This window comes from Microcaecilia unicolor, chromosome 4, assembly GCF_901765095.1.
Source record: "Microcaecilia unicolor chromosome 4, aMicUni1.1, whole genome shotgun sequence".
NCBI lineage: Eukaryota > Metazoa > Chordata > Amphibia > Gymnophiona > Siphonopidae > Microcaecilia > Microcaecilia unicolor.
In genome coordinates, this window is record NC_044034.1 from 235611692 (window position 1) to 235637098 (window position 25407).

At 42.2% G+C, this 25407-nt stretch overlaps 1 protein-coding gene across 1 annotated transcript in view; it reads left to right on the forward strand.

The window, feature by feature from the left end:
• The window catches only part of NALCN (sodium leak channel, non-selective), a 690956-nt gene that overhangs the window by 192199 nt on the left and 473350 nt on the right, over window positions 1-25407 (forward strand).

Sequence of the window (25407 nt, forward strand, 5' to 3'; positions counted from 1 at the left end):
AAAATGTGAGAAGTTCACAAAGCTGCCTATTCTAAGCCTATTTTATAAATGCAATATAGTCACCTATGGAGGCAATTCTATACGTGGGTGCCTCTACTTAAAAGCCCCAAGGCTATGTGAGAGGACCCAATTACAGCATTTCCCAAACTGTGTGCCACGGCACTCTGGTGCACCACAGCAAACTCTTAGGGGTGCCGCGACCCTTCTTGACCTCCCTCCCGCTGCCCACAAACCAGCATCACTCTCTACTTTCCCCTCCCGCAGGTCTGGAATCTGCCACTTCTTGCTTCTTCCCCTGATGCCGCTGCAGTGCTTGCAGCTTACATTTTCGGGCCGCCCGCGATTCACTCAGGCACTGCGGGGACTTCCCTCTGCGGCATCTGGCCCTCACAACAGGAAGTTGCATCAGAAGTTGCCAGAGCCAGTGATGGGAGGCGGGACAGGTGGTTGGGAGGCGGGAAAAACTGCTGGGCAGACTTGTACAGTCTGGGCCCTGGGAGAGACAGGTGCAAATCAAGGTAAGGTATACACATGAGTTTGTCTTGGGCAGACTGGATGGACCATGCAGGTCTTTTTCTGCCGTCATCTACTATGTTACTATGTTAGAGAGGACTGGACGCAGCAGACTGGGAAGGCCCTGGAGTGCCTGCCTGTGTGAATCACGGACAGCCTGAAAATGTAAGCTGCAAGCACTGCAGCGGTGGCAGGAAAAAGAGAAGGAAGTGGCAGTGATCCTGTACCTGCAGGAAGGAAGGTAACTAGCGATGCTGGATTTGAGGAAGGCAGAGGTGTGCTGGATTTATGGAAGGAGAGGGGCTGCAGGGAATGGTGGGCTGGACTTTCTGGGAAGAGTGGGTGCAGGGAAAGGGAGACCCATGTGACCGGAGTCTCCACCTGTCTCGAGGTCTCCTGCTATGCAGACCCTCCCCCCCCCCGGGACCAACCATAGTTGGACCGGACCCCGAGGAGACGTGTGGATTCCATGTCATCCTCCTCGGCACCAAGGAGCCTCGATGACAGGCATTGAGCGAAGGCAAAGAAGCACACTGTGCCGGGAGCTCCGGGGCATTGAAGGATTCGGCAACCGAGAAGCGTCAGTGCCGAGAGGATCACTCCCCCTTCATACAGGAGTTGCCGATGTGTTTGCCTCTTAGTAGCCCGGTACCTGCACCTGAGCCTCAGCAGATTCTGTCACTGGCTGATCCACTGACCCCGCGTCCTTCTCCGATGGTGGTTCTCGACGAGCGCATCCGGGCCCTGCTTCCAGAACTTCTGGAAGGACTGCTTCGCCAGTCTGCTTCAGTGTTGGAAGTGCTTGCGCCTTCTGTACCGTCTGCTGCAGTGGCGTCTGGCCCTTCACCTGCAGTGATGTCCCCGTCCTCAGTGCCCCTTGTGGCACCGGTGTCAGCTGCCACCCAGGTCGACTCTCCTTCGACGTTGATGGAGGAAGCTTTGCCACAGTCAATGTGGGCTTTCGACTCTCGACATCACCATCGAGGACATTGATCCTCAGCGTCGAGGCAAGTTCAGTCTCGAAGTTTCCTTAGGAAGGTACTTTCTGATACTGAAGAGGAGCATTCTTGGGAGTCATAGGGAGATCCCAGATACTTTTCTTCCAATGAGTCGTATGGAATTCCTTCTGAACGTTCCCCTCCACCTGAAAGGAGACTGTCTCCTCCTGAGAGTCTTTCCTTTACATCTTTTGTCCGGGAAATGGCTACGGCTATTCCATTCCCTATGGAGGTGGAGGATGAGCCCAGGGCTGAGATGCTCGAGGTCCTGGACTATCCCTCTCCAACTAAGGAGGCTGTGATGGCTCCTTTGTATAAGGTACTGAGGGAAGTCCTTATGCGGAACTGGTCGTTCCCTCTGTCTGGCCTCGTGATTCCGAAGAAAGCTGATTCCCAGTATCGGATGGCAGATGTACCTTGCCGGGGGGATAATCTTTTTGGAGAAAAAGTAGAGGATCTTGTCAACCAGATCAAGAAGCACAATGATGCTATGGATTCTCTCTCTCACCGGGCGCCATCTGCTACAACCTCTATGCTACGCCTATGCTAGGCGTAGGTACACTCCGGCTTCTTGGCAGCCTACCCAGGCTCAGCCCCAGCGTGCTTGTTCTTGTCAACAGAGTGTGCCTAAGCACTGCTGCTCCCCAGCAAAAGCAAGGGATGGGCTTTTGACTGGCTCCAGTTAAGCATAGCCTCAGTAAAAGTGTCCGTGCTGGATAGCTTGTCGATTGGAGGGAGGTTAATGTTTTTTCACCAAAGGTGGCCTCTCATAACCTCCGACCGGTGGGTTCTTCAAATAGTCTGGTTAGGATACACCTTCAATCTGGAATCCAAACCTCCAAATTGCCCACCAGGAGCCCATTCTTACAGCTCCCAGCAGAGGCAGGTACTTGCAGAGGAACTCTCCACCCTTTTAAAGACCCATGCCGTCGAACCCGTTCCACCAGAGGAAGAAGGGCTGGGATTCTATTCCAGGTATTTCTTTGTGCAAAAGAAAACAGGGGGGATGCGTCCTATCCTAGACCTAAGGGCCCTGAACAAATTCCTAGTCCGAGAAAAGTTCAGGATGGTTTCCCTGGGCACCTTTCTTCAGGAGAACAACTGGCTTACACACACATCTCGATACTCCCAGCTCACAGGAAGTCTCTTCGATTTCTTCTGGTAACACAGCACATTCAGTACCGTGTACTGCCCTTTGGCCTGGTCGTTCCCTCTGTCTGGCCTCGTGATTCCGAAGAAAGCTGATTCCCAGTATCGGATGGCAGATGTACCTTGCCGGGGGGATAATCTTTTTGGAGAAAAAGTAGAGGATCTTGTCAACCAGATCAAGAAGCACAATGATGCTATGGATTCTCTCTCTCACCGGGCGCCATCTGCTACAACCTCTATGCTACGCCTATGCTAGGCGTAGGTACACTCCGGCTTCTTGGCAGCCTACCCAGGCTCAGCCCCAGCGTGCTTGTTCTTGTCAACAGAGTGTGCCTAAGCACTGCTGCTCCCCAGCAAAAGCAAGGGATGGGCTTTTGACTGGCTCCAGTTAAGCATAGCCTCAGTAAAAGTGTCCGTGCTGGATGGCTTGTCGATTGGAGGGAGGTTAATGTTTTTTCACCAAAGGTGGCCTCTCATAACCTCCGACCGGTGGGTTCTTCAAATAGTCTGGTTAGGATACACCTTCAGTCTGGAATCCAAACCTCCAAATTGCCCACCAGGAGCCCATTCTTACAGCTCCCAGCAGAGGCAGGTACTTGCAGAGGAACTCTCCACCCTTTTAAAGACCCATGCCGTCGAACCCGTTCCACCAGAGGAAGAAGGGCTGGGATTCTATTCCAGGTATTTCTTTGTGCAAAAGAAAACAGGGGGGATGCGTCCTATCCTAGACCTAAGGGCCCTGAACAAATTCCTAGTCCGAGAAAAGTTCAGGATGGTTTCCCTGGGCACCTTTCTTCAGGAGAACAACTGGCTTACACACACATCTCGATACTCCCAGCTCACAGGAAGTCTCTTCGATTTCTTCTGGTAACACAGCACATTCAGTACCGTGTACTGCCCTTTGGCCTGATGTCTACGCCCAGAATGTTTACAAAGTGTCTAGCAGTAGTCGCAGCGTCGCAATGCAGACTGGGAGTGCATGTGTTTCCTTATCTCAACGATTGGCTGGTGAAGAGCACCTCGGAGGAAGGTGCTCTGGAGTCCATGCAAATGACTATTCAGGTGCTGGAGCTACTGGGGTTTGTAATAAATTACTCCAAGTCCCATCTCACTCCTGTTCAAAAATGAGTTAATTGGAGCACTGCTGGACACAAAGACAGCTCGAGCTTATCTCCCTGAGACAAGGGCAGACAACCTCCTGTCCCTGGTGTCCACAGTTTAAGCGTCTCAGCAGGTCACAGCTCGACTTTTGGGGCATATGGCCTCCACAGTTCATGTAACACCCATGGCACGTCTACATATGAGATCAGCTCAATGGACCCTTGCTTCTCAGTGGTATCAAGTTGCAGGGAATCTGGAGGATGTGATCCAGCTCTCCACTGATTTTCAAAATTCTCTTCAGTGGTGGACAATCCAGTCCAATTTGACCATGAGACGACCATTTCAAATTCCTCAGCCACAAAAAGTGCTGACGACGGATGCATCCCTCCTACGGTGGGGGGCTCGTGGATGGGCCTCACACTCAAGGAGCCTGGTCCTTCCTGGAAACAGGTCTTCAGATCAACCGCCTGGAATTACAAGCGATCTGGAATGCTCTGAAGGCTTTCAGAGATCGACTGTCCAACCATATCATCTTGATTCAAACAGACAATCAGGTTACGATGTACTACACCAACAAGCAGGGGGGCACCGGATGTCGCCCTCTGTGTCAGGAAGCTGTCCAGATGTGGCTTTGGGCATGCCATCAAGGCATGTATCTCCAAGCCACTTATCTGGTGAGTGTAAACAACAGTCTGGCCGACAGACTGAGCAGGGTAATGCAACCTCATGAGTGGTCACTGAATATGGGCATAGCCCGCAAGATCTTCCGAGCGTGGGGCACCCCCTCGGTGGATCTTTTTGCCACTCAAATCAATCACAGGGTCCCTCAGGGATGGGATTTGATATTTTCTGTGGTTACAATCAAAGCAGTGTACATATCGTATACAGGTACTTATTTTGTACCTAGGTTATTGAAGAGTTAAGAGACTTGCTTGGAGTCACAAAGAGCTGCAGTGGGAATTAAAACCAGGACTAACCATAAATTCTCCCTCCTGGAACTGGATAACTTAGCAGCTCTTCTTAAACTTCAGTGAGAATTCAAATGTATCTGAATCATTCTATTGGCTTTCTTATTTAGGTGACAAAGAGGAACATTTTCACTATTACTTCTAAGTCAGACTTTGGACGTTTTGCACTAAATGTCCAAAATCCACATAGAAAACATGACCATTTTCAAAACTGCAAAACTTCTATCTTTTTTTTTTTTAAATACCGTAACAAGGTTTGTGCTCTTTGCGTTTACCTTTTCAGGCCATTTTTGAAAAAAAAAAAAAAATACAAGTTAAAAACGTAGAAAATCAAGCAATTGAGATGTAGGAGGGGCCAGCATTTTTTTTTTTTTAGCAAACTGGTCCCCCAGACATCCCAGGAGAGCAGTGGGGCACTCTAGGAGTCACTGCAATGGACCTCATATAAATTCTCCCAGATGCACATCTCACCATTGATCCCTTATCTTGTCTTTTGAGCCCTCCAAAACCCACCCAAAGCCCACTACCCCCAACTATACACCACTAAAATAGCCCTTATGGGTGAAGGAGACACCTATATGTGGGTACAGTAGGTTTTTAGTGTGTTTTGGAGGGCTCACCGTTTCCACCACAAGTGTAACAGGTAGGGGGAGGTAGGGTCTGGGTCTACCTGGCTACAGTGCACTGCACCCACCACTACACTACTCCAGGGGCCTGCATGCTGCTCTAATAGACCTGGCTATAACATGTGAGGCTGTCTTAGAGGCTGGTGAGTACTATTTGTAGTCACATTTTTAGGGGGGTGGGGTGGAAGAATGAATGGGGTCATCCCTGATTCCCTCCAGTGGTCTGATCATTTAGAGCACCTTTTTGTGCCTTATTCATTCTGAAAGCAGGTCTAGACCAAAATGTTGAAGTTTTCATCCTAGATGTTTTTGTTTTGTTCCATTATGGATGTAAAATATCCAAGTGTAATGCCTTAAACCCACCCTAATCCTGTCTTCAAAATGCCTCAAAATGCCCCCTTTTGATTTGGACACACTGCAGACAAAATGCATAGATAGACTTCTGCAAAACAGGTTTCAAAAACACCAATTTGGACGTTTTCAGTAGAAATCCATCCAAATGGTTCTTTGTGACACTTTTTGGATGTTTTTCTCTTTTGAAAATGAGCACCAAAGTCAATCTTTCAGTACCTTTACTTAGGCTGGCTCATTCTGTCACAGAGTCGCTAGTGAGAGTGTGGGCAGCTACTTGAGAGGGACTCCCAAGGCTAGAATACTAGACAAGAATAAGATGAGAACTAGAATTGCTCACTGCACCTCCAAAGAGTGCATCCAGCATAAAAAGTCAAATAAGGGTTACTGAAAGCAAAGAGCTTGATAAGAAGCTGGAATTCTGATTCATCAGTAAGGAAGGCAAAAACAGGAACCAAATGTACAACTAAGAAAGAAAATAAGACAAGAGAGAAGCAGCATGGAACAAGCCCAGAGATGGTACAGGAATACCTAAACTGCTCTGGGCTGGTCCCACTGGGCCAATCGGGAACAGGAACTAAGATTACCAGAAATACAAGACACAATTAGGCATAAGCTAGCTAGAATCAGGCTTCCAGAAGCAGAGTAACTGTTCCTGAAAGACAGGTTCCCTCCTACTCATGGGTCACTAGTTTGAGTCTGGCTTATGCCTCACAACTATGAACAACACTAGAAAAAAAAGCTGAAATTTAACAACACTGGAAAGAAACATGACAGTTTGGAAGTTTTCCTGTCATTTCTGGTTAGAAATTATGGGGCCCATTTACTAGGCCATGGTAGGCTCTACATGCGTGCAGTGCGTGCCCAAATAAGACTACTGCTAGGCCAGCATGCCCCCCTGGTGGTAATTTCAGATTTGGCGTGTGCCCATAATGCCTGGATGATTTATTTATTTATTTCCTCCAACACGTGCTGTTTCCAGCGGTAATTGGCAGTTGGACGTGTCGACCAGTCACCGCGGATATAGTGCATAAGCCTTTACCGATAGATCATTAGGGTTCATTAAGTGCTCAGGCCGGTTTTAGACGTGTGCTGGTTTTAGTTTTACCACATTCCCTTTTCCTGCCACATAAAAAAAAAAAAACCCTTTTTTGCAGACGTGGTAAAAACTGGCCCGACACATGCCTAATGCACATGCCTACACTGCTGCAGGCCACTTTTTACTGAGGCTTAGTAAAAGGGCCCCTATATGAGATGATATGGGAAATGGCATTTGTATGCCCCATGTCATTTTCAGGAAATGCACATCTCTATAATGTAGCATCTATCATAGCTCTACCACTTTCTGTATGCAATGAATTTTTTTTTTTACTGTGACATATGTTTTAAAGTTTGCTGTTTTTTTAATTTTTCTACCTTATATGACAGTTGATATTTTGGGTTTTGCCTATTTGTTATCCATAGCGCAATAATTTTGTGAATCAAGCACTAAATGACTGCTCACCCTGTGATATTTTTATGCATTCTCACCTTCTTTATAGCTGACCAATAGTATTAATATACACAGTTGCCAAAGCAGCAAATAGGTTAATCTGATATTCTTTTCTTATGTGTGCTTTAAATCTATAGTTTGTTTTCGATTTGACAGAATAGTATATATTAATACCTAAATATTTCTTAGAACAGGTTTGCCAGTCTACTATTCAGGTTCCTCCTTATAAAACTGTAGCTTGACTTGCATCAACAAAATAGCTAATTAAGTAATAGGGAATAAATACTCAAAAGAAACTTGACAATCTGTTCTGTAAAGTAAATGAATTCTGAAGTCTTCCATTTGCATAAATCTCTAGGTCTCATTTTCACAGCTGTTGGTTCTGTCAGCTTGATGGTTGCATTTCAAATTCATTTTAACATAAACTGAAGGAAGTGTACCTTTCAACTAAAAATATCTTGCTCTGAAAGAAAGATTGTTGGGTGCAAAGCGCATAATCATTGTACATTGCATTGCCTTGTTATTTTCTTAAAACTAATGTTATCTAACACATGAAACTTTAATAATACATAAAAGGTAACTGAAATGCCATTTGAATACTTTTAGAACAAAGTTCATTATGCTATTTTAAACTAAATACAAGGTTTTAAGAGACAACTATCTTCCTTTCTTTAAAAAAAGACAAATTGTTTGATAAATCTTGCACTTACAATAAGAAAGCATGTAAATCATTAAAGATTTCTACTGGTGCTGAGAAATGGATGAGTGAAAAACTGTTTTATCACTCTGCACTGTATGCCAAGGCACAAAAGTTATAAACTTTTAAATTATGCATTATCCCCCGAATTCTATAAATGGTGCTTTAAATTGCATGTGCCCAATTTGTGCATTCAATTTAATTAAATAACAAACCAATTAAAGCCAATAATTGAAATTTTAACAAGCAATTATTGTTGCTAATTGGCTTTAATTAAAATTTACACACATAAATTTGTTTGTAGGATCCACATGTAAATTTTACTCAAAGGTCCTAAAAGGGGACATGGTTATGGGAGGGTCATGGGCGTATCAGGAGCGTTCCTTTAATTTGTGCGCATTGTTATAGAATTCTGGGGATCTGCACCTAATTTAGGCATGGGGATTTACACAAGGGTTTCATTGGTATAAATGGCTGCACCTAAAAGTAGTCGTGGTTCCCTATGCTAAGTGCCAAACTTAGCACCGTTTATAGAATAGCATTTAGCACTTTTTTTTTCAGCGCTGATTTTTTAGGCACCATGTATAGAATTTAGTCCTATGGAGTCAATTGTTCAACAAGGTGACTCCACTTAGGCATCAAGAGAATGCACCATAATGGTACCTGGGCAACCAAGTGTTATAGAAAACTAGCGTAATCGCACCCACCTAAATGTAGCAGGAACACACATAACTGACAGTAATTTGTAAGTTACATGCATAAGTGGGAACCCATCCATATCCCGTCCACCATGTGTATACCCCATTGCATTAATGTGCAATACCACCTATACACGCTGTTACAGAATAACACTTAGATGACCTGCTGGCACATCTGCAGGTAAGTGCTAGTATTCTGTACATTTAGGTGCATAAGAGACAGATAAATGCAGGCATCCAGTTATAGAATTGCCCTTCACTAGGGTAATTTTATTTCAACCCAATTATGTTTCAGATACATGTACAAATTATATACATTTTCAAAGGAAAAGTATACATATACTTTACTTTTGAACATTACCCAACAGAAATAATCTGCATAAAGTTATGCCTGCTAATCTGTGTCCAGAAAAGTTTTACGGAAATGTTTGTGATGGTGTATAACATTGAAATGCAAGACTTTTTTTAGCCAGTGCCTGCATTCTTTTTTCCTGCCTTCCAAAAATGTCCCAAGGTCTCTGAGTATATGGGTTTTTTTCTAGTAAGACACATGACAGCTGCAAACCTGTGCTATTCAGGGTGAAAAGCAGGTACTTTCCAGATAGAGCTATTCTACCTTTTGATAAATAGTCACCAGTATTTTCTACATAATCAATCCATACTGCTGTTTTGAAAGGATATGAAAGTTGTGAAAATGCTATCCTCCAGACAGTAGAAAACAGTGTTTAAACTTCCACACTGATTCCTAAGCCATTGTCTTGGCAGAAGAGATTGACATCTCAAGATGTGCAAATGAAATCCTGCTGGACATTATCATCTAGGGTTAAGAGAGGGAGAGCAGAGATTATCTCTAGCGAGCCCTAGTTGTTGCCCCATGGAGCTTGTTCTGCTCTGATTTTGGTTTTCCCAGGGTCTTCACTTATCCACAGTAGTTTTATTATTTTAGGGGCCCTTTTACCAAGCTGTGCTAACAAATGGCCATCACTATCCCTAGCACTGGTATTTCCCATCCCTGAGGCCACTTATAGTGCGGCAGTAAATTGATGCCATTTTCCCTATTAATGGCCACGCACTAATTTCTCCATTAGCATGTGCCCATTAGTGCGTGAGCACTTACTTTTATTTTCTAAGCAGTAAGGGCTCATGTGCTAATCAGTTTAGTGCATGGCTATATAGCTGCGCTAACTGATTAGCACAGTACATGCTTACTCTCCACCATCACACTAAAAAGTAAAATCTACCCAAAACTACCACGGGACACCTGACCGTGCCCTGTGGTAGTGCTTTTTATCCTGCAGTAAGCACATGTTAATGCTTACTGCAGCTTAGTAAAAGGACCCCTTAGTGAAAGCACATGGAAAGCAGAATCACAAGCGCAATCTTATCACTCTTGGCTTGAACACTATGAACGAATGGGCCAATTCATTTCATCTGAAGTTGAATGCTGAAAAGACTCACTGCCTCATTTTATCATCCCAACATAACAAATATAATCCCACTATTCTGAATACTCCCTCTCTCTACCTATTTTGAACAGTTTGAAACTTCTAGGGATTAGAATAGATAGCCACTTAACACTGGAGACCCAGATAAATAACACCACAAAGAAAATGTTTTATTCAATGTGGAGACTTAGGTGAATAAAACCCTTTTTTCCTCATGATGTCTTCCGCAATTTGATACAGTCTATGGTCTTAAGCCAGATGGATTACTGAAACATTATATATGCAGGCTGCAAAGAACTTCTACTCAAGAAATTACAGACTGCTCAGAATACGATGGCAAGACTGATCTTTGGCAAATCTAAATTCGAACCCGCTAAGCCCCTTCATGAAATACTGCACTGGCTTCCCATTAAGGAACGAGTTGCCTTCAAGGTTTGCACCTTAATTCACAGAATAATCTATGGAGAAGTTCCAGAATATATGCTTGAACTGATTGATTTACCACCTAGAAATAGATCCAGTCTCTCACAGTCCTACTTGAATTTACACTACCCAGATTGTAATGGTCTTAAGTACAAATCTATGTATGCCTCCAACTTTACTTTTATAGGCACACAATTGTGGAATGCCTTATCCAAATCAGTAAAATCTACCCAGATCTATCTAAATTTCAGAAAATTATTGAAGTCCGTACTGTTTAAAAAAGCTTATTCTCCAGGTTCAACATAATTTAACTTTTAGTATTAACAAGGTTTAAGGTCACTAATTAACTTTATTATCTTTTTACATATTGTTGTTTTAAAGGATATTTACTATCTTACTATTTACTGTATAATTGTACTTCTTGTACTGTAGCCTGTACTGTAGCCTTCCTACAGATTAGTGTAAGCCACATTGAGCCTGCAATTAGTGGGAAAATGTGGGATATAAATGCATTAAATAAATAAATCAGGAGTCCCACAGGGATCCTCAATTTCTCCAATCCTCTTCAATCTCATAATGACTCCACTAGCCAATCCCATACCTTTTTTGTAGCTTTTCTTTGCACCGCTTCAATTCTTTTTACATCCTTAGCAAGATACAGCCTCCAAAACTGAACAAAATACTCCAGGTGGGGCCTCACCAGTGACTTATACAGGGGCATCAACACCTCCTTTCTTCTGCTGGTCACACCTCTCTCTATACAGCCTAGCAACCTTCTAGCTATGGCCACCGCCGTGTCACACTGTTTCATCGCCTTCAGATCCTCAGATACTATCTCCCCAAGATCCCTATCCCCATCTGTACATATCAGACTCTCACCGCCTAATACATACGTCTCCCGTGGATTTCTACTCCTTAAGTGCATCACGTTGCATTTCTTCACATTGAATTTTAATCGCCAAACTTTAGACAATGCTTCTAGCTTCCACGGATCCTTTTTCATGTTTTCCACTCCCTCCAGGGTGTCCACTCTGTTACAAATCTTAGTATCATCCGCAAGAAGGCAAACTTTACCTTCTAACCCTTTGGCAATGTCACTTACAAATATTTTGAACAGAATCGGCCCCAACACTGATCCCTGAGGCACTCCACTGCTCACCTTTCCCTCATCCGATCGTATTCCATTTACCCTCTGGTGTCTGTCCATCAAACAGTTCCTAATCCAGTTCACCACTTTGGGTCCTATCTTCAGCCTGTCTAGTTTATTCAAGAGCCTCCTGTGGGGAACCGTGTCAAAAGCTTTGCTGAAATCTAAGTAGATTACGTCTATAGCACACCCATGATTCAATTCTCTGGTCACCCAGTCAAATAATTCAATGAGATTCGTTTGGCACGATTTACCTGTGGTAAAGCCATGTTGTCTCGGATCTTGCAACTTATTGGCTTCCAGGAAATTCGCTATCCTTTCCTTCAGCATCGCTTCCATTACTTTTCCAATAACCGAAGTGAGGCTTACTGGCCTGTAGTTTCCAGCTTCTTCCCTTTCACCACTTTTGTGAAGAGGGACCACATCCGCTGTTCTCCACTACCACGGAACCTCTCCCGTCTCCAAGGATTTATTAAACAAATCTTTAAGAGGACTCGTCAGAACCTCTCTGTGCTCCCTCAATATCCTGGGGTGGATTCTGTCCGGACCCATGGCTTTGTCCACCTTTAGATTTTTAAGTTGTTCATACACACTCTCTTCCATGAACGGTGCTATATCCACTCCATTCTCATATGTACTTTTGCCAGTGAATTGCGGTCCTTCTCCAGGATTTTCTTCTGAGAAAACAGAACAAAAGTATCTGTTTAGCAAATTTGCTTTTTCTTCATCATTATCTATATAGCGGTTCACTGCATCTTTCAGTCTCACAATTCCCTTTTTAGTCTTCCTCCTTTCATTAATATACCTGAAGAAATTTTTGTCACCCCTCCTTATCTTTCTAGCTATTTGTTCTTCCGCTTGCGCTTTCACCAGACGTATCTCTCTCTTGGCATCTTTTAGTTTCATCCGGTATTTCTCTCCTGCTTACCTCTCAGACATGATCATCCTACCCCTTAAGAACACACTGAAAGAAGTGAGAAACTACTTAATCCTCCTCTACCAGAGATGCGACAAACTCATTTATAAGTCTGTTCATTCTGCGAACTTCCCCTACCTTGGAAAAAAGACAGCTGAGGGGAGAATGATAGAGGTCTATAAAATAATGAGTGGAGTGGAAAGGGTAGACGGGAAGCATCTGTTTACTCTTTCCAAAAATACAAGGACTAGAATGCATGCAATAAAGCTACAAAGTAGTAAATTTAAAACGAATCGGAGAAAATTTTTCTTCCCTCAACGTGTAATTAAACTCTGGAATTTGTTGCCAGAGAATGTGGTAAAGACGGTTAGCTTAGCGGAGTTTTAAAAAGGTTTGGACGGCTTCCTTAAGGAAAAGTCCATAGACCATTATTAAAATGGACTTAGGGAAAATCCAGTGCTTATTTCTGGGATAAGCAGCATAAAATGTTTTGCACTATTTTGGGGTTCTTGCTAGGTTTTTGTGACCTGGATTGGCCACTGTTGGAAAAAGGATACTAGGCTTGATGGACCTTCGGTCTGGCCCAGTATGGCAATACTTATGTACCTATGCTCGAAGATGTGGAATACCCTACCAACATCTCTAAGATCCCTAACACCCCATATTACCTTTTGAAAACACCTCAAGACTTTCCTGTTCAAAAAGTTCCTACCTGCCAACAACAAAAAGGAAACATCTTCAAGGATGACATGAATCATCAAGACCCTTCACTCAACTATACTCAAGACTCCAATACACCCTAACCTACCTCCAGCATCCTGATCCACAGAATCACTAACCACGCAGAACCGTCCAACCAGATCTTCCCCCTCCACCATTTGAAGCACCATGATGACCACCTTTTGCCTATCCTCAACATAATTTCTCTGCCTACTGCCCACCTAAAATATAATTCCATTTAAAAATGTAATTCTCTACCTCTATTACCTCCACGTTAAAATGTAATTCATTTTTTGCTGCTTATCACAGAAATAGCAGTGGATTTTCCCCGAGTCAATTTAATAATGATCTATGGACTTTTCCTTTGTTAGATTCTTGATATACCAGTTTTCTGTGGTGGAACCAAAATGGTTTTACATATTACGTAGGTATTTTCTTTGCCTCCTTAGTGTGCTCAGAATCTAAGTTTTGTACCTTGGCAATGGATGGTTAAGTGGGTTGCTCAGGGACACAAGGAGCCACAGTGGGAATCAAACCTGATTCTCCCAGTTCCTGGCCCACTGCAATAACTATTTTAAGCTATGTTGGTATTCTAGGAACTGGTGTAATATTTGTAATGCTGCCCCTATATATGCTTCATGGCTGATGATAGGTTGACTCTGTATGAGTACCAGCACCTTTCTTCCTATTAAAAAAGCACTGTTAAAATGTATGTGCACAATGCTTGATCTCACCCAGAATCAACCTCCCCTCTCCCACCAGAACACTGCTTTCCTGTGTGCCTGAAATTGTGTGGATATAGGTTGTATGCACATGATTTTATGTGCATAATTGGTAGCAATTTTAATAAAGCCCATTTCCATACATAAGGGTAAATTTTCAACACAAAATTATATATGGGGCGCTGCGGAGCACTGACTGAGATGGCAGCATTATCACTGTGCTCCTGAAGACTCCTATAATTGTTAGAAATATCACTCTTTCATGTGCAACAACTGAACATTATCGACTAACCCTGCAAGGCAAAATCTCTTATGGCATCTGGCAAAAACAGCAAACATCACAGAACTGAGCTGGTATCGCCGCAAAAAGGGCTGGCTGGAAAATTGGAAGACACAGACACAGCAGCCATTTTGGATGAGATCAGCATCCTCAACGATTTAATAACAGAAACCAAGGAAGATCTAAACAATATTAAAGAAGATCTCTCGGTCACTAAATCAGACCTATCTATGTTGAATTCTAAAGTTCTAACTTTAGAAACAAAATAAGTAACAGCTGATGAGAACATAAAAATGCTGCAAAGATAAGTCAAGAAGATCACATTACTTGAGAGGGAAATGGAGGACAGTAACAACAGAGCACGGAGAAACAACATCCATTTACTAGGCCTTCCTGAAAACCTAGAAGGCGCTGATACAATACAGTCTTTAGAGAAATTCATACCAAACATCCTGGGTCTTCAATTTTCTAAGGATTTCAAATTGGAACGTGCACATAGAGTTCTGACTCAACGAGGGCCTAAGGATAAGTATCCAAGGCCCATTGTTATGCAGGTTCTGCGATATCCTCAAGCAATGGAAATACTTCAACATGCTTGCATTCGTGCCCCTGTGAAATATGAAGGCCAGGAGCTGCAATTTTTATCGGATCTCTGTAAAGCCACAGTTAAAGCCCAGAAACAACGTCTGGCATATTGGCCTGAACTAAAAGAAATTACTACTAGATATGGTCTTCTTTACCCAGCTTGACTGTGTGTAACCTACAACAATGTTACAAAATATTTCTCTTCTCATGATGCTCTAGCCTCTTAATTAGAAGAAATAGCTCCAAGTAAAATTGACGGAAGTTGAATCTTATTTACCTTAACATGTATCTATACTGCAATTATGTCCTCAGTACAATTGGAGGGGCATAATCAAAAGGGGCGCCCAAGTTTTCCTGAGGACGTCCTCACAGGACGTTCCGGCGAAGGGGTGGGGAAACCAGTATTATCGAAACAAGATGGGCGTCCATCTTTTGTTTCGATAATACGGTCGGGGATGCCCAAATCTTGACATTTAGGTCGTTCCTACAGATGGTCGTCCTTGGTCGTTTCTGATTTTTGGCGATAATGGAAACTAAGGACACCCATCTTAGAAACGAACAAATGCAAGCCCTTTGGTTGTGGGAGGAGCCAGCATTCGTAGTGCACTGGTCCCCCTGAAATGCCAGGACACCAACCGGGTACCCTAGGGGGCACTGCAGTGGACTTCAGAAAAAGCTCCCAGGTACATAGTTCCCTTACCTTGTGTGCTGAGCCCCCCAAAACCCACTACCCACAACTGTACACCACTACCATAGCCTTTATGGGTGAAGGGGGGCACCTATATGTGGGTACAGTGGGTTTTGAAGGGCTCACATTTACCACCACAAGTATAACAGGTGGGGGGGATGAGCCTGGGTCCGCCTGCCTGAAGTGCACTGCACCCACTAAAACTGCTCCAGGGGCCTGCATACTGCTGTCATGGAGCTGGGTATGACATTTGAGGCTGGCATAGTGACTGGCAAAAAATATTTAAAAAAATGTTTTTAGGTTAGGAGGGGATTAGTGACCACCGGGGGAGTAAGGGAAGGTCATCTCCGATTCCCTCCGGTGGTCATCTGGTCAGGCGGGCAACTTTTTGTGGCTTGGTCATAAGAAAAAAAGGATCAAGTAAAGTCGTCCCAAGTGTTCATCAGGGACGCCCTTTTTTTCCATTATGGGTCGAGGACGCCCATGTGTTAGGCACGCCACAGTCCTGCTTTCGCTAAGCCTCCGACACTCCCCCGTGAACTTTGGTTGTCCCCGTGATGGAAAGCAGTTGGGGATGCCCAAAATCAGCTTTCCATTATACTGATTTGGGCGACCCTGTGAGAAGGACGCCCATCTTGCGATTTGTGTCGAAAGATGGGCGTCCTTCTCTTTCAAAAATAAGCCTGTTAGTGTCCTGAATTTTTGTTAGATACTAATTATTGCTTCTTTGCAGGGTCATCTGTGTTCATATTAGATCAGCATTGCTGCACTATTATACATATTGGAATGTTTATATGTTTTTATTGTTGATATCTGAAATAACCACTATGATATTCTCTTATCATAGGAGTCAGTGAGGGGTTGCTGGTCATCCGGGTCTCCACAACTCATGGTTGGAACATACTGTGTGTGTTATGTATACACTGTTATGTTTTTTGTTCATGTACTCAGGTTACAAATTGCATCACCTTTAACTCATAATATCAGTCCCATTCAGTGGATAACTGATCCAGCATCGCTGTTATCAATATTTTATAATTTCGACATTACATTACATTATATTTTTCCTTAATGTTAAGGGCTTTAAGAATCCCATTAAAAGGAAAAAAAATTTAAACTCCTTGACCAAACGTTCACCAGATGTTATTTTCTTTCAAGAAACACAACTAACAGATTACGAGTCAGCCAGACTTAAAAGTAACTGGTCTCTCCCTCCTATATTCTCTGTAGCCGATGGGAAAAAATGGTGTTTTGCCACCCTCATAAGAAATAGAGATAACATTAAATTATTATCATATGACAAAGGTTCTGTGGGTAGATGTGTTAAAGCATCACTGATAATAGATGATAAACCTTTAATTCTTTTAAACCTATATTCCCCGAATACCGACTGTCCTGAATTTTTTCATACAATTGCATACATAATTACATCTGAAGGGAAAAATCTTTTGTGATTGGTGGTGACTTTAACCTCATATTGAACCCAAATTTAGATAGGAAATCTATGTTTTCACGTAAGAAAACCAAAGCTTGGTTTGTTCTAAAAGACCTAATGATACAACTTAAACTTTGTGATGCCTGGCAATTATTACATGATAATGAGCGTGATTATACCTTTTACTCTCCATCACATTCTCGTATTGATTATTTCTTAATTTCTGAGGTTGTACTAAACAATGTGAATCATACCTGTATAGACACTGTCTGATCATGCCCATGTTTCAATCTAGTTTAATGGCATGTCCTTGAAGCATCCAACCAAATCATGGCATTTCAATTCAGCATTATTAGATAATATCTCGACTTTATAAAAGAAATATCTAAAGAAATCAATGACTATTTCCAATTCAACACCTTAAATGAAACTAACTGTACAACTAGATGGGACGCTTTTAAAGCTGTCATAAGTGGCACAATCATTCGATTCTCCGCCAAATTAAAAACATTTTTACAATCTGAAATCATTGAACTTGAAAAAACTATACAACACCTTGAACAAATCCATTAAAAACAACCCTCCAATTTGGCAACATTAGACAAATTTTAAAATGTATGATATAAATACAACCTACTTCTAGCCAACCATGCTAGCAAAGAGATATTCATGAAATTGGCTCAATACTATGCTAATAATAACAAATAAGGTCACTTGTTAGCAAGCTACTTAAAGACTAGAGCAGAAAAAAAATGATATTTCAGCCATTAACAATGATAACAATGATTTAATTACAAACAAAGTATATTCAATGCTTTTCAACAATTCTCATTCAAATCAGAAGTCGCTATAAAAGATGGAGATCTTGCCTTTCTAAATGATCTTAAACACCAAACCCTTAATCCAGGTGATAATTTTCTATTAACTTCCCCTATAACAGAACAAGATGTTATATCTACATTAAAGGCTATAGCAAAAAAAAAAAAGGCTCCTGGGCCCAACAGTTTTACTCTAGAATTTTATACTAGCACCTATCTTAAGCTCATTCTATAACTACCTAATTCAGTCTGGTGAGGTCAATGATACTTTTACGGAAGCTACCATAATCTCCTGAAACCTGGAAAGGACCCCCATTACATACAGAACTATTGTCCATTATCATTAATCAATCTTGGTGCCAAAATATATGTCAAAATCATATCTGACAGATTACAAGTCATCCTACCGAAAATTATCAATCCAAACCAAACTGGCTTTATGCATGGTAGATGTTCATTTGATAACACAAGACTGTTTACCAATGTCTTACTACATACGCAAAACTTAGCTACACCGTTTGTTGCCATTGGGTTAGATGCAGAAAAGGCATTTCACTGTGTTGAATGGCCTTATATGTTTCATATTCTTAGCTGGTTTGGTTTCTCACCTGATGCAGTTAAATATGATTAAAGTTTTACATACACATCCAACTACTAAACTGTTTATGAACGACCTTTTCTCCCATTCTTTCTGTCCAACCAGAGGCACTAAACAGGGTTGCCCTCTTTCACCCCTACTTTTTAACATTACCCTCAAACCTCTACTAATAACTATTCAATCATCAGAACAAATTAAAGGAGTTGAACTATGTAACCTATCAGCCAAACTATCAGCATATGCTAATGATGTTTTGTTGTACACAACACCTTCCTCCATACCACACATTTTAGAAGCAATTAATAAATATTCCATTGTATCTGGCCATAAGCTAACTCCATTCAAAATGGAAATGATGCCACTGAACTCTGCTAGTTTCCAGTATAACTTCTCTCAGTTTCCCTTTAAATGGTCACCTTCTGTTTGAAATATTTGGTTGTATTCTTTTGTACAACTTTGAAAGAGACTGTAAATCAAAATTCTGCATTCCTCTTAAAATGTATATCTGAAATGAGTTCTAAATGGTCACCACTCAGACTCTTCTGGTGGGGAAGGCTGGACACAATAAAAATGATGATAGCTCCTAAGGTGAACTGCACACTCAGCATGTTACCTACCTTTCTTGATCCTGGCACCTACAAATACATGGAACAATTACTAACTAAATTCTTATGGGCTAATAAACCCCTGCGCAGTGAACTAAAAAGAATGAAATGTGCCAAGAACAAAGGTGGAGTAATCCTCCAAAGCTTTTTCGAGTACCACATGGCTTTTCTTCTCAGACAAAGCTCTAATGGATAATCTCTTCAGATGTATCCAAAGATCCATTATGGTTACAATGGGAAGCTGAGAAATGGCACTCAACACCACTACACTCCTGGGCACACATGCATACGGCATCTAATAATCCCATACTGGCTGCAACTCAAATGGCTTGTAAAACATTGGATTCTTTTGTTCAGCATCCTTACCTTTCAACTACTAGCGTGCACATTTGGAATAATCCAGAATTTAAGATCAATGGTAAATGCATCTATTGGCCTAAATGGATCGCTGCTGGTATTTGGTATGTTTCTCAGCTTCTTGATCAAAATAACTGGATCACTTATGCTGTTTTACAATCCACTTACATCTTAAATAATCAATGTTTTCCCCAATGGTTACAGCTAAAACACTGTATAACTTCCAGCATTGACATTCACAACCTTACTACAGTTTCACCGAGCAGCTGGGACTTATGTCATCAAATTTCCAAAGGATGCAAAATTGCTTCTAATTGGTATAAACTCTTCCAAAACTGGCATTTCCACACAGTGCCTGGATTGGAAAGTATATGGAACAAAGAACTTAATACTACTTTAACTTCAAATCATTGGTAACTTGTCTGGTCTTCACGTTATAAAACCACTAAATCAGCAGCTTATACTCAGACATCCTTTTTTATACTACATAGAGCTTTATGGACTCCAAACAAAATTTCCAAAATGTCAGAAAATACATGCTGGTCCTGTAATACAAGCAGTGGAACCTTGGATCACCTCATATACCTGTGTTCATTATTGTCACAGTATTGGAATCAAGTTTGGAAAACAACATCACAAATTTTAGACATTTCTGACCCTCTTTCTTATATCATTATTATAATTGGAGAACAGAGTTTAACTACCACTATCAGCACACATGCTGCAAAATTATTACATATATTAATTCAAATCGCGGTTAAGATGATCTGTCACTGTTGGAAAGACTTTACCAAACTGTCATATGACATGTGGTGGAATAATGTCTGTTTAATTGCCAAATTTGAGCATGCTGCTGCTGACAAAAATGGATCCCTACCATCATTCAAGAAAGTTTGGTCTCCTATTCAAATTTTCTCTTCAATTTCATAGCAGCGTGATCTTATTGATTTTGCTTTCTAGTGAATACTTACTCTCTTCTTTATGCATAATACTAACCATTCTATTATTGGTCACTTATTTCTCTTTTCAGTGTGTATCTGAGTACTATGTTAAATGGTCAGTTACTTATGTCAAATTTTGTTGTTTATATACTGATTACCATAAATGAATAAAAAACCTAAAAAAAATTATATACATACTTCCATTTTGAAAATTACCCCAGGGAAACTATGCAGTTTATTCCTGCTACTTTCCACACAGAAATTCTATTACTTATTTTATTGAAAGTAACTCCAATTTAAAATAGTAAAGACACACTCAAACCAGACCACATACCCCATAACAGCAATCATTATCACAATCAACAACCACAAGATAACATCTACTGCTATCAAAACTCAACCCTAGCATCAATCCCCACTAACTTTCTGGGAGAGCAACAGCAAAAGCTATTACAAAAAATGAGTTTTCAGGAGGTGTTTAAAACATGGAAGAGACTGTACTCTCCTTAGAGATTCAAGGGAGAGAATTCCGCAAGGAAAGTGCCAAATTAAAAAAAATCTTTTTTTTTCTAGTACACATCAAGGGGGCCTCCTTGACCAAAGGAATCGAGAAAGTAAAGGTGCCTGAGCATCTCAATGTCCTAGATGGAACATATGGATGTAACAAAGATGTCAACAATAAGGGCACTTTCTCATAAATAGCTCTATGAGTAAGGATCATCAATTTAAATCAGATCCTATAAAACACTGGCAGCCAATGGTAATTCACATACGAAGGTGTAATATGATCAAACCTGGAGACCATACCCAGAACACGAAGAGCAGTATGCTGGAGGGTCTAATGTTTCTTCAAATTATCGCTTGGGAAATACACATTAAGACTGCATTAGCATAATCAAATTGAGACATAAAAAGTGTGTACATCAATACCTTATCACATATCCTCACACTGCATGCAATTTATGAAGCATAATACATCCTTGGCGAACTATGAAGTCCACATGAGCAGTAAAGGTCAAATGGGAATCAATATTGACTCCCAAGTACTGAAAAGATTCTACAATGAGTAACTCAATGCCATTTAATCTAACAAATACCCCCGGCTGACTCTGCCTCCTGGTCATCCAAAATGCCTTCGTCTTCTGTACATTCACCACCAGTAAACGAGTGGTCAACCACTCCATCACTGAGGATGAACAAGCCTGCATATTTACTAAATCCAGAGAACCCTTTCAACTTTCACCACAAGCAATAGATCATCAGCATAAATGTATGGACTAATCCCAAAGCTTTGTATCACTCCAAGCAGTGGACTCAAAAAGATATTAAACAGCACCGGGGAAAGTGCAAATACCTGTGGCACACCACAGAATAAACGCTTCGGTGCTGAAATTTCAAATCCATCCACTACTGAGAATGTTTGACCTGATAAGAAACTGTCAAACCAAGACAGTACTGTTCCAGCAAACCCCACATCTTTCAGTCAGATCAATAATAATTTATGGTCCACCATACCAGATGCCAAAGCGAGGTCTATGGAGATCAGAAAAAAACAAATCTCCACTATTTAATATAACACACATTTCATTAATACATTTCACCAGGGTTGTCTCTGTACTATAACCCATATGAAAAGCTGTTTGTCTTTGGTGGAGCAACACATTATTTTCCACAAAATCAACCACCTGTTGCACCACGCAGCTATAGTTTGGATTCCTGTTTCCCACATGCATCACTTTGCCCTTGCTCACATTAAACATCATCTGCCATTTGGATGTCCAGTCTCCCAGTCTCTTAAGGTCCTCTTGCAATTTCTCACAATCCTCTTGCAGTTTAACAACTTTGGATAACCACGTGTTGTCAGCAAATTTAATTATCTCACTAGTTATTCCTATTTCTAGATCATTTATAAATATGTTAAAAAGCAGTGGTCCCCAGCACAGAGCCTTGGGGAACCCCACTATCTATACTTTTCCATTGAGGATACTGACCATTTAACCATACTCTGTTTTCTATCTTTTATCCAGTTTTTAATCCACAATAGGGCATTACCTGCTATCCCATGACTTTCTGATTTCCTCAGGAGTCTTTCATGAGGTATGTTGTCAGATACCTTTTGAAAATCCAGATACACAATATTGATGAGCTCTCCTTTATCCACATGTTTAGTCACACTTTCAAAGAAGCATAGTAGATAGGTGAGGCAAGATTTCCCTTGACTAAAGTTTTGCACTTTAGTCACATGAATTATCAAGTCACCGATCAGCACTCCTGTGTGCCTATTTTAATTTCATAAGTTTTGGTTTGTTTTCCAGCTTATAATCGAAAGAGAAAAATGCCTATATTGCGACCCAAATCGGGAGATGGGCGTCTTTCTCCCGTGGGCACCCAAATCGGTATAATCGAAAGCCGATTTGGGCGTTTCCAACTACAATCCGTCAAGGAAACGGGTAAAGTTGATGGGGGCGTGTTGGAGGCGTGGTGAAAGCGGAACTGGGGCGTGGTTATTGGCTGAGGAGAGATGGATATCTTTAGCTGATAATCGAAAAAAAAAGGCGTTTTTACCGCAATTTTGGGTCACTTTTTTTGGACCCTTTTTTCACGAACAGGTCCCAAAAAAGTGCCCCAACTGACCAGATGACCACTGGAGGGAATTGGGGATCACCTCCCCGGACTCCCCCAGTGGTCACTAACCCCCTCCCACCAAAAAAACCCCACTTGAAAAACTTTTTTTCCAGCCTCTATGCCAGCCTCAAATGCCGTACCCATCTCTATGACTGCAGAATGTGTTCTATCCTGTGTCAGCCTTTCCCTGGTTCTGATGTGGCTCTCTGGTGAGTGTGACACCTTTTCTGTTATGCGCACTGCAGAGTCACATCAGCAATGCATTGTGGTGGGTGTAGGGTATTGGGCTCCGTGATTCCACTAGCTTGTGGCAAATGCTCACGATGTTGGTAGTTGGTAGGCTCTACTCCCATGGTGCTTTTCCCCCTGCTTACTGGGTCAGAGTGTGCCCTGTTTTGTTTCTTGTAGTCCATGAGGTAGTGGCCATTTTTGCAAGCCAGTTTTAGATCCCTTTCACGTGTTAGCCATGTTACAGAACTTAGTTCTTCCCTTGAATGTGGCTGAAAGAGGGCATTGTACACCATTCTGCCAGCTCTGACCTACTGCTCATCTCAGTACCAGGGAGACTCGTTGCCAGTGGGGCACAACCTCTGATCTGCAGTTAACTGTGAGTAAGCATGCTTATTCCAATAAAGGACGTTTTCGGAGAGATTAGTCTTCAGGTGACAACTGGTGTGCCAATGTTATATAGCAGCAACCAGTCCTAGAGGCCTGCGTGTATGCAGGTCCCTGGAGCACTTTTAGTGGGTACCGCAGTGCACTTCAGCCATGCGGACCCAGGCCCATCCCCCCCACCTGTAACACTTGTGCTGGTAAATGGGAGGCCTGCAAAACCCACTGTACCCACATGTAGGTGCCCCCTTCACCCCTAAGAGCTATGTTAGTGTTGTACATTTGTGGGTAGTGGGTTTTGGGGGAGGGGGGTTGGGGGCTCAGCACCCGTGGTAAGGGACCTATGCATGTGGGAGCGTTGTCTGAAGTCCACCGCACTGACCTCTAGGGTGCCCAGTTGGTGTCCTGGCATGTCAGGGGGGCGAGCGTACTACAAATCGTGGCCCCTCCCACAACCAAATGGCTCGGATTAGGACGTTTTTGAGCTGGGCGTTTTTAGTTTCCATTATCGCTAAAAAAAACAAACGCCCAGTTGAAAAACGTCCATTTTTTCGAAAATACAGTCTGTCCTGCCTCTTCACGTACCCGTTTTCGGACATAGACGCCCATGGACATAGGCGTTCGCGTTCGATTATGACCCTCTTTATGTACTATGTTTACTGCATTGTACAATAAAGTTTAAAGCTGTTCACTACTTCTACTATTAATCATTTCTATAGCTCTACTAGATGTATGCAGAATGCTACACATTATATGCAGGTACTTTCTGTGTCCCTGTAGGTCTCACAATCTAAGGTATTTTTTGTATCTGGGGCAAAGGAAGGCAAGTGACTTGCCCAAGGTCACAAGGAGATGCAGTGGCAATTGAACCCAGATTGCCAGGATCAAAGCCTGCTGCACTAACCAAAAACAAAGAAAAAAAAGTAAAATACAAAATCAAATGATCAATTTAAATTATAATGAAATATAGTATTCGAAATGTTAATATACATCATCATGCCAATGTGAGGGGCATGGGTGGTTCAGGGGCATGCATATCATCTATGTATGTGGGTTATAGAATACTAACAATTATGAGCCTAACTGCCTACACTTGGGCGTGAGCATTTACACCAGCCATTGAGCTGGCATAGGTGCTTGAGCCAAAAATTAAGTGTATAATTGTGGACTTCTGCTAGTATTCTATAACGACAATAATGTACATAACTGCCATTATTGAACTGGCGCTTAGTATGCATCATCCCAGCGCCTAACTTTAGGTAGTTGTGATAATCAGGCTTATTTTCGAAAGAGAAGGATGCCTATCTTTCGACACAAATCGCAAGATGGGCGTCCTTCTCACAGGGTCGCCCAAATCGGTATAATCGAAAGCCAATTTTGGGTGTCCCCAACTGCTTTCCGTTGCAAGGATGACCAAAGTTCACGGGGCGTGTCGGAGGCGTAGCGAAGGTGGGACTTGGGCAGGCCTAACACATGGGCGTCCTTGACCTATAATGGAAAAAAAGGGCGTCCCTGATGAGCACTCGGACAACTTTACCTGGTCCAGTTTTTCTTACGACCAAGGCACAAAAAGGTGCCCAAACTGACCAGATTACCACCGGAAGGAATCGGGGATGACCTCCCCTTACTCCCCCGGTGGTCACTAACCCCCTCCCAACCTCAAAAATGAACTTTAAAAATATTTTGTGCCAGCCTCTATGCCAGCCTAAAATGTCATACTGAGGTACATCGCAGCAGTATGCAGGTCTCTGGAGCAGTTTTAGTGGGTGCAGTGCACTTCAGGCAGGTGGACCCAGGCCAATCCTCCCCCTACCTATTACACTTGTGGTGGTAAATGTGAGCCAAAACCCGCCAGAAACCCACTGTACCCACATCTAGGTGCCCCCTTCACCCGTAA